The sequence below is a fragment of the Ursus americanus genome, chromosome 10, assembly GCF_024610735.1.
Source record: "Ursus americanus isolate L20-20 chromosome 10, mUrsAme1.1.p, whole genome shotgun sequence".
Taxonomy (NCBI): domain Eukaryota; kingdom Metazoa; phylum Chordata; class Mammalia; order Carnivora; family Ursidae; genus Ursus; species Ursus americanus.
In genome coordinates, this window is record NC_142136.1 from 62,450,456 (window position 1) to 62,466,075 (window position 15,620).

The 15,620-nt window shown below is 37.3% G+C and overlaps 1 protein-coding gene across 3 annotated transcripts in view; it reads right to left on the minus strand.

Annotated features, from left to right (window-relative positions):
- Nucleotides 1-5,653: 5,653 nt before the first annotated feature.
- LOC148109375 (uncharacterized) overlaps nt 5,654-15,620 on the minus strand; it is a 540,493-nt gene continuing 530,526 nt past the window's right edge. For all 3 annotated transcript variants that reach the window (XR_015725973.1, XR_015725974.1, XR_015725971.1), the window contains one exon: nt 5,654-6,026. The gene's annotated coding sequence lies outside the window, so the exon portion shown is untranslated. The remainder of the gene's footprint in view (nt 6,027-15,620) is intronic.

Below are 15,620 nucleotides of genomic sequence, written 5' to 3' on the forward strand. Positions count from 1 at the left end.
AAGTTTTGCACTTCATTGCTTAAATTTATTCCTAAGTGTTTTATTCTTTTTGATGCTATTGTGAATGAAATTGTAAATACCTTTTAAGATTCTCAAAAGTTGGACACTGATACACAAATACATAAAAAGAAATTCATCAATGCAATATTTACATCAATTAAAAACTGGATAAAGTAAAATTATTGTCCTGTTACTTTAGAAACTTTTACTGAATAATGGTGTAATTTCTGAGGATACAGAAAGTATCTTCTATTGATAAATAGAAAGTGTCTTCTATTGATAAAGCCACTTAACTGCTCAAACTGTTTTGAAGGCAGTACATATAAAAACCAAGAATAATTGTGTATCTAAGCATAGAATTTTTCATTTTTGCTCAGATTTCTACTTAATGGTCTCATTTTAATGAACCTGCGTAGTGTCTACATGACTTTTGTCAACTTAAGTTACAGTGTGGCTACATGTATTAATAACATGTTTGTACTTACACCTAAACCTACCTTTATCATCCATCTCACCATACCATACTGTGAACACAAACTTGCCATGGTTCCTTTTTAAGAAGGAACTTTCAAACTGAACTGAGTTTTATGTATGTATACACTGCAGTTTGCTGATGCTAATATACACTAACCATTATAGGAGACTTCATTTATGAATATCTAATTGTGTTATTGATTAATAAGAAGTGAGGGGTAGGGAAGTATATTAAAATACTTATTATTTTTCATATGTGCAATTTTCTTATACTTAATAATGTATTTTGACTAATATGGAAGTTATGCCCATAAATTTTACCAGTGTATAGAATAAAGATATTCCATTAATCTTATTATATAAGACAGAAAGAAGAATATACGTATCTACTGTAGTCATAACCAGACTAATTGGTTAGTTGAAAAAGTGAGAGGAAAAGAAAAAGATGGGTGGCTGTATCAGAAAACTAGGTCCATGATATCTGAAGATTAGGATTCCACTGTGGATAAGGGGGAAAAAAAGTAAGAAGGAAGATGGCTACAAGTGAAACTTTACATCTACAGCTCTTTGTAGAAGAAGGATTAGGACTGATTCTCCTGACAATAACAATGCCTCAATCATTGGCCTTCACTTGCTCTTTCTCTCCTTATCAAAGGCAATTTAAAGAGGAAAAAAACATTTGGAGGAAATAAAATAGGACAATCATGGATATAAATATTCTGACATGTATATATATCTGTGTGTATATATGTGTGTGTGTGTATATGTGTGTGTGTGTGTGTGTGTGTGTGTGTCTAGATGGCATTAAACTGAGTGGAATTTGCTTATGATCATGTTTAATGAATGAAAATAGCCAAAGCCACCCCAATTCAAATTTGTTGGCTAGAATCCTCTGCTTTAGCTATTGGACTTGGTAGCAAGAAGTTCAATTTCCAGTTTTATCCCAATGTCTTTATTGGCTCATTTGTAAAATAAGAAAATTTACCACTCTGGACCAAGGAGCTCAGTTATCATTATGATAAAATAAAATGGGAAAAGAAATGAAAAGAGTTTTGTCAAGGATAAGGAATTATGTGGACATGATTTTTTTTATTACAGGAGAATAACACTAAGGAATTCCAACGAATTTAGGTTTAGTGGTATGTAAGTTCCTCTCATCTAACTTGGATCAAAGAAAGCCTATGCAGATCACCTTAGAAAGCAGAAAAAGCTGCAGGCCGAAAAGACTTCATTGCAACCTGATCTAATGCATTAATGTGGCTAAACAAAGCGTCTGTCAGAATAGGAGTGACAGCCACGATTTGGAGAAATGCTATAGACAAAAGATAAAGAAGTGTCAGAGCAGCCGATTTTGGCATTTCCAGTTACATAGTGTCCTGGAAAAGGAGGAATGCTAGCTCATGGATTTGGATCACTCAGGTCCTTTGAATGAAGCTGGTCCGTGTGAAGATAAATGAATGAAGGTAGGTTAGATAGAGCCTCTGATACCACGCCTAGAGTTTGACTCTCTAATTCTAGTGAGGTCCCACATTCTAGCTTTATTCATGGAGTAAATGCACTGCTATTGTTGAATCATGTGTTCCAGTCTTTGTGAAGCTACAACCATGGAACAGGGCATCTTGATTACAGAAAGCAAGTCTTGAACTTAAGTTCAACTTAAGTAACTCGCGTCTGTGAGAGACGAGAGCATGCTACAAAGTTAAGTGTCAGAGTCTGCAGGTATAGAGCCAGACACGGACTTATGGCCGCTTAATTAGAGCGAGGCCAGCTTGTGAGATCTCCTAGGGGACAACCAGATCATGTTGCCCAAGGTGCACACATATCTACATTACTAGGCATACTGTTCTAATATCCAGTTATTATTATTGTTGCCAAATCTCATTTTACAGATTATATGGAAGACCCATCTAAGTTACTAAACAAACAAACAAAAAAGTAAAAGGATCACAGATTCTATCTACTTTGGCTTAATCAGATTCTGAAATTTACAGAAATAAAGCATAATGTGTATGCAAACATAATCTATGCATTCTAGGGTCTGACTTTAAAGACCAACTCAAGCTGGTGGTGACAAAGTTGGAGAAGTCAAGAAGCATGCTCGTGTCTCTGGCCTGTACCAATGAGTAGTTCAAGGGATGAACAGAATCAAAGGAAATGACCAAACAACCTAAACAACCATACCCGTGAAGATGGTGGAAAATCAGGAGATGTAAGTAAGGGAAACATTTTTAGGGCAAAGTGGTTTACATTGTCAACAACTTCGAGAGGTCAAATCATAAAAGTGGAATTTCTCTGGGAATGAGAATGGAGAACAGAGTGGGTCAGAGCAAGTTAGCATGAGATTCACATGGTAGAGGAGCAATATTATGAAATATGCACTAAAATGGAAAAAGATTTGGACTCCCAACTTCTTGATAGATGGAATGTGAAGAATGAATCACATCCATAGGACAGGGCTACCTGGGGTCGGGGGGTGGTTTCCTCATGTGAGCAGCAAGGATTCAGGAAGGGAAAATTGGTGAAAATTATTGTCAAAGCAGTGGGTAATTATTTAAAGCTCATTTATTAAACACAAAATAAGTAAAGAAGGAATTGTTCCAGACTTAAAATAAAAGGGTTTAGGGTGCCTGGGTGGCACAGTTGGTTAAGGGCCTGACTCTTGGTTTTGGTTCAGGTCATGATCTCAGGGTTGTAGGATTGAGCCCCGTGTAGGGCTCTGTGCTCAGCGTGGAGTCTGCTTAGATTCCCTCTCCTTTCCCCCCCTCCCCTTCCTTCTCGCCACCCCCCCACCCCACTCTCTCTGTAAAATAAATAAATACATCTTTAAAAAAAAATAGAAGGGTTCGAGGAAGAAATCATGGGAGAAAATGGATGACTGGGGAGAATAACATTGAGAGTAGTTAACTATATAACAAGGATATAAAACAGGGTGGCTTTGGTGTGTTGCAAGATTTCCTAAAATAATTGATTTCCCAGGTTTCTGGTAGATTTGGGAAGAAAGTGAAAGCGTTACTTACTTTACTGTCCTTTCTGGGGAAAATCAGCCTCATCTTTGATTAATTGTGTTTCTGAGAGAATCTTAGCCCTGGTGAACAGGTGTCTAATAGGTTCAATTAGACATTAAGAATCTAACCGGAGTCCTAAATAGCAGTAGATTTATTTGTTGAATGAAGGCACTAACTGAAATCAACATTTTTTGAACCTTGAGACTTGTTGCTGAAAACCAGGAAAGAAAAAAGAGATTGGTTAAGGCGGTGACATAAACTTCTTCAAAAGGGGTTAATAGATCTAATGCAATTTTTATAGGAGGCTAAATAAGTTAATTTCTAGCTCTCAATTTTTCTGTTTTCAAAAATCACTAGACTACCTCAATTCGTTCTTAGCCAGAAACAACTTGTTTATTTATCATATCTCTTATGGGTTGTTTGTGTGATGTTTATGGTTTTTTTGTTTTGTTTGTTTTTGTTTGTTTGTTTTGCCTCTTTCTCTCTAAAATGCTGCTCCATAATGCAGGGGCTTCGTTCCTGTTGTTCACTCTTTCTAGTTTCTAGTGTGGAGAAAAGTGTTTGGGCATTAAGGTATACCTAATAGGTATTTCTGAGTAAAGTTTTGAAATGTTCCTTCATACTATCAAGTGCATGTACTATCCCAAATTTCTCTATCAATAAGTCAAAGAAGTAGAAATACTAAAATGTATATAAACTCAATGGTTTTCTAAAATCACAAAGTTTATAGAAAACTTAACAAAGGAAAGAAAGAAATCTATTTTTTGAACACTTACTTATACGAGACTTTCATATACATTTTATTTGATGTAACTCATAAAGGTTGTTAATAGTTTTGTAGGTGAAGGAAAAAGTTTAGTACTTTGCCCTGTGTCAAATGACATGTTTGTGGAATAAGATGGGTTTTGACATATGCACCTCACTTTGAAGAGGGAAAAAAAGGAAGAAGGAGGAAAAGCAGGTGAAGGATGAGAAAGGGAGGGAAGGAAGAGAAAGAAGAGAGAAGAAAAATTAGTATTTCTTGGGATAAACATTTTACCTCAGACTTTCATAAGAATTAGATGTGATAAACTCCATTCTCATATCATTCAATATTGATGATCATAGAATTTTTGTGATTTTTTTTCCCCAAGCAATTCATAGCTAAAATGCCATGGAGCTGGGATCTGAACTAGGGTATTTTAAAGGCCAAAGCCCACACTCTTCTGATTATATCACAGTCTTTGACATTAAGAGAAAATAAAGGCAGAGTATACTCAGTTTAATTTAGAACCCAAATTGATTTTCAGAAAACTGTATTTGCGCTGGTTCTTACAGTCATGGTAAATAGAGAGATACGGTATTCCTTCTTTCCCACAAATCCCCGTGTTTGGTTAGCTGGAGTTACATTGTTTTCATTTACATATTAATATCATACTAAAAATTAAAATATAAGGAAATAATGACTAACAAGCTATAGTCCTTTAGACATGGATAATTGTTTTCTCTCACATCAGATAACCTGTCAGAGACCCACAAAACACACACACAAAACACAAAAAGACTTTTTCTCGTTTGCGTTCTGCCTCCACAGAACATACCGTCTGGAGTCACCATGCGAGTCTGAAGGCACACATTCTGGAATTAGCCCCAAGAGTGAACTACGTGATGAAAAACAGATAACATTAAAGATTCGTTAAAGACGCATTTGACTTGCTGCGTTTTCAGTTAATAAAGGCAGAGCGATTCTAATGGGCTGTGCCTACTTCAGCTCTCTACTCTGTTCCCTGTCCTGAGCTTCCACGCCATTTCTTGATTATGTCATCACCAGCAACAGTCACTGTGGACCCTGTTAAGAGCTTCTATAATCTGATTACTGAATAAGGGAGGCATATAATAGCAGGAGATGAAAACTCATAAGCTACAGAAGTCAAAATTAGTTTTATGTGCAGAGAAAAAGAGATCCAGAAACAGTCGCATCAACATAGAGTCACGACACGATGTTTTACAAAGGTTTATCAATAAATTTGATATGAGACCAAAGGTAACAAATGCTGTTTTGTTTGTCGTTTTTGAAGTACCATATTTTTAAGATTTCTGTTATGAAATTTTTGATACCCGGCCTTTGCCTGACTCTAAAACAAAATAAATATATTCTTTTTTTTTTTAAAGATTTTTATTTATTTATTCGACAGAGATAGAGACAGCCAACGAGAGAGGGAACACAAGCAGGGGGAGTGGGAGAGGAAGAAGCAGGCTCATAGCGGAGGAGCCTGATGTGGGGCTCGATCCCATAACGCTGGGATCACGCCCTGAGCCGAAGGCAGACGCTTAACCGCTGTGCCACCCAGGCGCCCCCAAAATAAATATATTCTTTTGACACCCTGTGCGGGATAACTTTAGGCATTGAGCAGACTTGGCTATGGGCTGGTTGGAAGGGAACAAATAAGGACACAGATACTCTCTGTTTCTCTATGTGCTTGTCCTTCATTTCTTCATCTGCTGGGTGACTAGTTCTCAGGATCAGTGATGGCTTTTTCCACATATCAGAATATTCTCTTGACCTGACTGAAGCAGAGAAATAATGACAATTGTTACAGTGTTAACTCTTCTAACACAGGGTCTTGCAATAGCAATCTATTTATTTCCAACCTTTCACTCCTGGTCAAGAAGCAGGGGACATCTCTGAAGGAATTGTTTTGCAGAAGACACACAATGGGACATGTCCAGGTTGCAAATGGTTTGCTTGTGAGCATGGCAGGGAGAATTGTGAACTCCAGGCAGAGGGATAGTGGTACAAAGTGACTTCAAGCTGGGTTGGACCTTCAGAAGTAAGTTTGAGTATAAGTTTGTGCCCTGGTACCTGTATGTCTGTGTCACAGGCAGGGAGTAACCACAACCTGGCCCCCAGCTCGGAGGAAACTGTTAAAAGTAGTTTTTTCCTGTGGAAAAAAGCTTGGCAGTGGCAACAAACTTGAGTGTTTTATAAGTTTATTATTGTGGACATACGAGAGTTTTCCATCTCTCTCTCTTTATTAGTACCATGAAATTCCCTATGAGATATTAATCCTAAGTATAACCAGAAAAACCACAAAATATGATGTAGGAACGGCAGAGCTTTTAAAAATATTCACTCTAGATCTTTCCAAATAATATGCATTCTTCTTCCCGTTGTAAAGATGATGAAACTGACAATCAAAAGGGCTAAATTTGCCAACAGCTCCCACAACCAAGTAGACCTGTGCCGGAATTCAGATTCTTTGTTGCATGGAACAGGTGCTTGGGTTTTAGAGAAAAATGGCACCTACCCTATACTGTTCGAAACAAACCCTTTACCGGTTTCTTCTACACACTGTATGCTTTGAGCTTCTCAGTCTTGTTCTTTTCTGTCTGGGGTTGCTAATGGGAATCCAGGGTTGAAAACTGGGTATGCTGCTAATAAAAGGAGTCCTAGAAATGTATGATCTTTCTTCCTTTGTAGCTTTAATGGAGACACACCAGTCTGAGTCATAAAACCAGTTCAAAGAATCTCACCTACTAGGTAGTGGGTCAGTATCAATCTTTTTCTTTATCCTCTTCAGGATGGAGACTTCTGTGAAACTGTACAGCTATTAACTTTCTGTTTGTTTCTGTTATTATAAAACTACCCTTGAGCGTGTAGTTTGTAAACTACTCTCTGAACATCAGGAATTGTTGCTCTGACCCATAGAGAAGTAACATATTATTTCTAAAAATTCCGTCATCATAATTGATTATCTCGCCTAACACATTGCTGTGCAGTAGTGGTCTAATTTATATACTCTTAAAATGTGCAAATTTTATTAAAAAATTATTTGTCAAAACAACAGAGAATCATTGACACTTATATATTGTACCAAAATGTATGAAGTTATAGATTTTTTTAAAATTCATTATTCAGAGGAATATTTTAGAGTTGTTACCGCATTTAAATTAACAATGTACCGTAACTACAGAATTTCAAGTTGGAAGGACTCTAAAATCATCTATTCTGGGACTCTAATGTCAGCTGAGGTCTTGTGAAGTGACTTGATACTCACAAGCATACACAGCAAGTTAGAGATGGAAGCACACTGGTAACACTGAGACCCAAGTTCCCGGATCCCTAGGCCAGCCTCCTAGATCTTACCCACGTGACCAGTCTTGAGGAATCGCACTTATCGGCACCTAACACAGGTCAAGTGCTGGATTTTAGAGCTTCCTACATAAACCTCTCCTACTGCGTGCGATCTGATTGGGGTTGCTCAGAAGCTGTGGTGAGCTTGTGGCAGGTTAACACCTCACGCCTAGATTAAGCCATGCTTAGAGACTCTGTGGCGGTTATGGTAGATTATGATGGCATTTACACCGAGTCATATTCAGGAAGTTTATGAATGAATTTTTATACTGTAATAATTTGTAGTATTTCATCTCCTGGTAGAATTTTTCCCCCAGGTACTAGTAAGCACCAATAACTACACTAAAAACGTTTACCACAATCTAGGGTCCATTTATCACAATTTGGTTGGTCATAGCTCATTCTCCAGAATCCAGCATTTGGGCCTTATTCCAACTTGTCTTCACCAAAATCTAGTTGCCTTAGCAATAAAGTGGAGTTAATCATAGCATTTCATTTACTAATAATGAGAATAAAATGAAATGTTTGGAAGTTCTTTGAGGTGCAAAAATGTGTAAACAAACATAGGCCGATGGCTGCCTATCTTGCCTAAACTCAATTTATAGATGCTACAAAAGCAAGAGAGAGGTTGAAAGGTGTAGGGGTTTGGGGACAGAATGTTAGCCTAGGACATTATAAAAAGAGTACAGATTAACGAAGAGATTCCTAGATGTCTCGCACCAAGGGAATGGATATCGACAATGTCCGATAAGCATACTATTAAATATTATGCAGCAGTCAGAAGTAACAAACTCAATCCACACATAACCACATGGAATGATTTTTAAAATATGGTACTGAATAAAAAATGTACATATCTGTAGCAAAAATACGATCGTGTAAATTTATAATGTGCACACACACACACAAAACATTGTACATTTTTCATACCACACTTGTATACTTAAAATCATTGAGTTTCTTTTTTTAATTATTTAAAAAAAGTTTTTTTAGATTTTATTTATTTATTTGACAGAGGGAGAGAGAACACACGTGCACGAGAGTAAGCAATCACAAGCAGGGGGAGCAGCGGAGGGAAAGGGAGGAGGCATAGGATCCCCACCATGCAGGGAGCCCCACGTGGGGCTTGAGTTCCAGGACCCTGGGAGCATGACCTGAGCTGAAGGCAGACGCTGAACCAATTGAGCCACCCAGGCGCCCCAACAATCATTGAGTTTCTATGGGAATAAGAAGAATGCCATACGGGGAGAGTTTTTCTAAAAAAAGAAGGAAAAACATAACTCTATTGTCTTGATATTTCTTGCCCTAATAGTAATGTTGTACTTGACATTTTATGTTCCTAACCGGTGTAAGTACTTGTAGAATTGCTTTGTCAAACTAAGCAAGGATCATTAAGTACTTTAGTCGTCTTACATGCTCAAAGGAAAAATAAAGCGTCACTGCAGGGAATGGTCAGCAATCCCTATACTGAGGGATGAAAGATCACTCCAAACTTTGCCCTGAAAGAGAGGAAAAGGCAAGGGGGTCCACGCTCAGAGGTGAAGACACTTTGCTTTTCTTTTTATTGGTCCTTCAACATAATCACACATCCTTATCGCTGTTCCTCAAGCACAGGATGTGTGAAAAGGGGTCTTCCTGAACCTGGGAGGCTCTGTTTACAGAAGAGAGATGATATGCTAATTTGGGCATGTTCCACCAGGTCTGCTAAACAGCCTAAGGGACAATGCCTACCTCCCTTAGATCACAGGGCGACAGTTTGGGCTGGGAAAGCTTGCAGAAGGCAAGTGGCCGCAGCATTCCAACGGCAGAGTGGTCAAGTAGGCCTCGAAACTCCAAAGGCCTACGCCCTTCTCCGAAACCTTCCCTGCCCTTAGCGGCCTGTGTGTTACATTTTAGCAAGCCAGGTATTAACGGCTGATTTCATGCTCTACATTAACCCCAACAGGTTCCCTCTGCTGTAAAAAAAAAAAAAAAAAGAAAAGAAAAGAAAAGAAAGAAAGAAAAAAGAAAAGAAAACAATAATAAAACAGAACAAGGAAATAGACTTAAACTTCCCTATGCTGGTAATGTTTCATCTTTAATCCACCAACACCATGAAGAAAGAGAAAAGAGCAGGAAGATGAAGAGGAGTAAGAAAGTAGGGAGCACCGCTTAACATTAGGCTGGGCCTCACCTGTCTTCACTGTCGGTACAGAAAAGTGTCCCGTGATAGTTTCACAGCAATCATCCCAGTAACACACATAATTTTTACCAAGTGCAAATTGTCATTTTCTCTTATTGATAATTGTTTTCACACACACACAGACACACAGACACACAGACACACAGACACACACACACACACACACACACTCCATTCATGTCTTTAGTGTCTGCTTAGATAATAAAGGTGCACAAAAAAGACTATAAATAGTCTGACTCCATTTTTGATGTTCACTCACTAATAGCTTTCCAGCCCCTCTCTTTTCTCCTCTTGACTCCCATCTAGACAAGCCAATAAGAAAGTCCACACACTCTCTCTCCCTTGGTCTGGTAGGAAATTCAAGCCAGGCAAACCCAGTGTCTGTTGTGAGACCACCCGCCCTGGCCCTAAACCTTAACTCCAATAAAAGTCAAAGTCATTCTCCCAAACCACTTTTGAACCTTCTCCAGAGTCTACTTCCCAGTGAAAGCTTTATTACATAAGTAATGCATTTCTTTTTTTTTTTTTAAGATTTTATTTATTTATTAGACAGAGAGAGAGACAGCCAGCGAGAGAGGGAACACAAGCAGGGGGAGTGGGAGAGGAAGAAGCAGGCTCATAGCGGAGGAGCCTGATGTGGGGCTCGATCCCACATCGCCGGGATCACACTCTGAGCTGAAGGCAGACGCTTAACTGCTGTGCCACCCAGGAGCCCCAGTAATGTATTTCTTTATACCCTCCTTGTGCGTGTGTGGCATCCCGAGTCTTGATAACCAGACCAGATTTGAATAGTGGAGTCGACCCTGCTCCTGTCCTCAGGGCAACCACAAATCCAAAGGGAAAATAAAATGTACACAGGCACTAATTTTCATTCACACAGTCATGCTAATGATGATGCTGGCCTGAGGGGCCAGCACACAGTGAGTAAAAGACATGCATTGATTACCTGTGTTCTCCTACCTGAAATTATCATTAAGGCTGAATGCAAAAAAAAAAAAAATATATATATATATATATATATATATATATATATATATAAAATTTCATCTCTATTTCATTTTGAATAGAGATGAAGGCAAAAAAATATATATATATAATTTCATCTCTATTTCATTTTGAATAAAATAAAAATAGCACTTAAGCACAATAAGTGTTTTACAAGCCACGGCGAATATATTACTATGATAACATTGGTAACATGAAATCCAATAGAAATAGCAACAGTGATCTTGACATACTCCTAGGATTAGTTTTCTTTTGATACACCACATGGCACACAGGTAAGACCTGCAAAGACCTCAAGCAGAACACCTAAGCTACAATTTAACGCAACCTCAGAAGGAGGTTATACAAAGCTTTACCCTCAAAGTCACCTTGCAAAATAATCTGAAACTCCTTTTTAGACCATACATTTTACATGTTGATAAGAGACCCAAAGCATGAGCAAAAGATGGTTGCTTTTTCAGGGCACGCCAGTAGAATAGAAACCTTGTCAGATACTCCTTACTTTTAAGGCAGTGGCAACTGTCGGTGTCCCCTGGCAGACAAAACTCAAAAATCAAAAACCAAACAACGCAACAATGAAATACCTTAAACCTTTCTAGACAAAAGACTAAAAAGGAATTTTAAAGACACTTTACAGTTATAAATAAAATAAAATAAAAATAAATAATAAATAAATGTTATTCGTATAATGTTATAAAAAGTTATTGAATATCACCCTGATACATTTGAATAATATTCCTATGTGTGTATATATGATATATATATTTCTCTTTAATTTGGATATGTTCTGTTGCGAAGACTGGTCAGTTTAGCATCTCAGTGTCACTGTGACCTAACCTTACAACTCTCCCAGTAAAATTATTCAGCAATTACTTTGTCTTTGTTCATTCAGCCTGCCCTTTCTCCCCTATTGGGAAAGAGCCGGGCTATCCCTCTATATCTCCCCAGAGAGGATTTCCTGAATAAGTTGAGTAGAGACTTCTACATATGTTCCTTCCTCCAGAGGTATCTTAATCCTAAAACTCCGAATCTTCTTTCAGCCACTTCACAGTTTAAGAAGTACTTTTACACACAGTGCACTCCATCTTCAACAAAAACCAACTCTGGGTGTTTCCACGGTTGTGTCTGGTACTATTGCACAATGGTGTCTAGCGGTCCATCACCGTGCCTGTCAAGGCGAAAAGTAAGTCTCTCTGAGTGCCTTTTGAGGGTCTCTTCTAACATAAACACAGAGTTGGCAATTTTGAGTAATACTCGCTTCTGTCAACTTTGAAAAGGCACAGAACTTACTCTATTTGGACATTTACTTAAAATCTTCCTCCTTCTTTAAAAATAACTACTAAAACATCTCTGAAGGGTTCAAAGGACAGATATTATTAGCTGGTTACTCAGCTAAGGAGATTGAGGTATAGGGATGTAGGAGATTTTCCCAGTGATCTCCCAGCTGGTGACTGGGTGATCAAGGGTTCACCCCAAGCCATCTGACCTCCCGAAATATAGAGCATGGTGTCTCTCTTTGCCTCAAGTCATTAGGTTTTAACTTCTTTACTCTAAGTCTTTTTACTTTTATTAATATTCAAATCTTCCTTTAAATTTTAACAGTAGTATGTAAGTTTCTGTGAAAGTGATCCAATACGAAGGTTATAGAGAGTAATGAAAGGAGAGAAATGAAGAGAAAATAACCTTTGCTAAGAGACAGACGTGGTACCGGATTCATAAGTTTACTTAGAGTTTTTCCAAACTTTTCTTCTCAGAATCTGGTCTCAAACAAAAAGATCATAAACTCATCTTTACCTTGAAAAATTAGCAGCTGATAACAGATTAAAGTTCTACTTCTGCTTTCAGAGTACACTTTAACAGATAAAATTTTTTTTAAAGATTTTATTTATTTATTAGAAAGAGAGAGAGAGCACAAAGAGGGGGAGTGGCAGGCAGAGGGAGAGGGAGAAGCAGGCTCCCTATTGCCCTGGGAGCCTGATACGAAGCTCGAGCCCAGGACCCGGGATCCTGACCTGAGCCAAAGGCAGCTAACCGACTAAGACATCCAGGTGCCCAACAAATAAAATTCTTAAGCAAAAAACAAAACAAAACAAAAAACAAAGACTTTCATGCAGTAGAATTTCAGGCTACATCAAATGGTGGAAGACCTTAGAAGGATGAAAAATCTGGAAGGGAAAGAAGAGTGTCTCTGCCTGTCTCTGAGAATGCACCCAGTAAGAATTTTACTGCTCAGCTTTTAGATTTGATGGTTAGGGTCACTACCAGTCGATGGGCTAACTCCAAACACCATCTATCCCACTTCATATCTTCAACTGTGTGAAGTTATAGAACGCTATTTGAATCAAAAAGGGATCCAAAGAACCATCTAATCTAATTGCTTTATTTTGAACTAATCGAAACCCACAATCTTTATACTGAGTTCTAAATATTTTATCTTTTCAAGAGATTTTTACAAACTTAATTTGTTAGAAGCTTAAAGCACTTCTTGGAATAACTTACAAGGATCAACAACAAAATCCAACTAATATACTTTGTGTCGGAGTCACCAAAACTAGTGGTTCTCAATCCTGGGTTGCTTATTGTTATTTCTCAGAGAAGTATTGATTTATTTTTTTCTGGGATGGTGGTCTGGCTATCTTATTTTTAAAAGCTCTTCAGCTCATTGTAATGTGTAGGTTGGGTCAATAAACACTGATTTAGACATTTTATATAAGAGTGCTTTAGAGCCCAAATTAACTGGGTGGTAGCCAAAATATTTTCCTTCCAAAGTAAGTATAAAACCCTTGTATTTTTTAAGGTTTTAAACTGGACATATAGATAAGTTAAAAGCCATCTTCTAAGACTTTAGTTACTAACAGTTTATCAAAAACATTTTCATCTGCTACATCCTAGATTTGCTATTTTGTCATCAAAGTCTCCAAGGAATTAGGTTAGTTATATCTGAATAATCTACAAAGAAAATACCTCTTCTTGAAGCTTTGAAAGAAAAAGAAATCACTTATTTTTGTTTTATTAACACATTAATTAAGAGTTATTACAATAAAACTAATAATTTGGAAGACTAGAAATCAAGAACTTCTAATGATGCTAAAAGCATAGTAAAAACACATATATTTTTATTCTCAAATGGATCAGGTTTTTAAGCCACATGATCATGTATATAATACTTAAATAAAATACAAATGTTCTAGGTATGTTCCTGATCACTAGCACAAAGGTAGCAAGAAAGCACTTAATTGGAAATGTAGTGATCAGAAAATACTAGGTTTTTAATTGTGAGTACACGTTGAGCTGTCCAAGAATCCACTTTGGCAAAAGAGCCCAAATTCTGGTATAAAATTTCTCAGCAGATTAAAACTTTGAGAGTCCTTGGAGAAAATGCCATGTTGTGTTAAAGGCTCTTATCTCTACAAGGGCAAGTCTGAACACAATCAGATAAGTATCCAAAATATTAGGACTTATCGTTTATAATGTTCAGAATAAAAATCTCTAGGCTTGGCTAGAGACTCTAGAAAGGAACATAGTTCAGGAGGAACTCTCAAAATATAACTCCTATGGTAAATTATATAATGCCTCATTAAAGTTAAAAAGGAAAAGAACCTAAGAAAACTTAGGGTATCTGCCTAAAGAGCCCTGAATTTAAAGGAGAAGATACGTAATTTTAAAATAATAAGAATATGGAAGAAGGCCAAAGCCCAAAGTGAATTGTGGTTTGTGGAAAATTGTAAAAGTAACCGCAAAAGGCTTTATCATATATTTTCACAGAAAAAAGCAAATCAGGAAAGGAGAAGATCTGTTCTTAGCGACGGATCTTTCACATAGGTAAAGCTCTTCTCAGTGTCTTTTCTCCAAACTGGTTAGGGAAAAACCACATTTTTCATAGAAAAATGGAAGTCTAGGTAGGTGTTAAGAAAGTAAGAGTACCTAACTGCCTCAAATAAGTTTAAATCCATCCACCAGAATAACTTCTGTCCCACGCTACTGAAAGTGTGTGCAGAGGAGACCACTGGATGCCTAGTGTTGGTCTATGACGGGCTATGACTGAACAAGACGCATGCTAGGAGATGGCGCAAAAGCAAACGAAGCTCAGATTTTAAGAAGAAAGGCTTGGGAATGTGGTATTCACTACAGATGCGATTCTGCATATCATTAAATTCATAGTTTTTTGAGCATATATAAGAAGAAGCCATGATTATCAAGATTCAAGCATGGGTTCACTAAGAGCAACTCACGCCTGGTTAACTTAACAAATGACTATGTCACTGATTGAAAGGTATGTAGATTTCAATATAATGTAGACAGGAAAGGTATGTAGATTTCAATATAATATTATTCATGAACTACTTTTATAGGGATAGTACAATGAAAGGAATCTTTGGTAAACAGAGTATGTTGGACTTTAATACTAGTCATTCATGAACTTTTCAATAAGGATAGTATGGGCTGGATGCCAGGACGATAAGCAGATGAGCAATCATTCTCAAAAAGCTGTGATCAAGATGGTCACCAGGTTCCTGCTGATCTTTGAACTCTATCTTTGACCTGTTATTTTCAAAATTAATATATAGAATTGGGATTAAAAATTCAGATGCCAGTTCATAGATGTGAACACGGCATGAAGCTGAAACAGGTAGAAGAAAAATAAAACACTTCCCTGAATGCTAGTGAATCTTCTAACTGGATTATGTTGATAAGCAAAACTCTTTATAAGCAGATTGCTTTTAAATATTCTGAAGGGATTATAGGCTTTGATGTCTCAGTAAATCTTTGTTTCTACATATGCCAAATAGTAATGGATGGTTTTACAGAAAGTTAAATAGGAGAAAAAATAGAAATATTT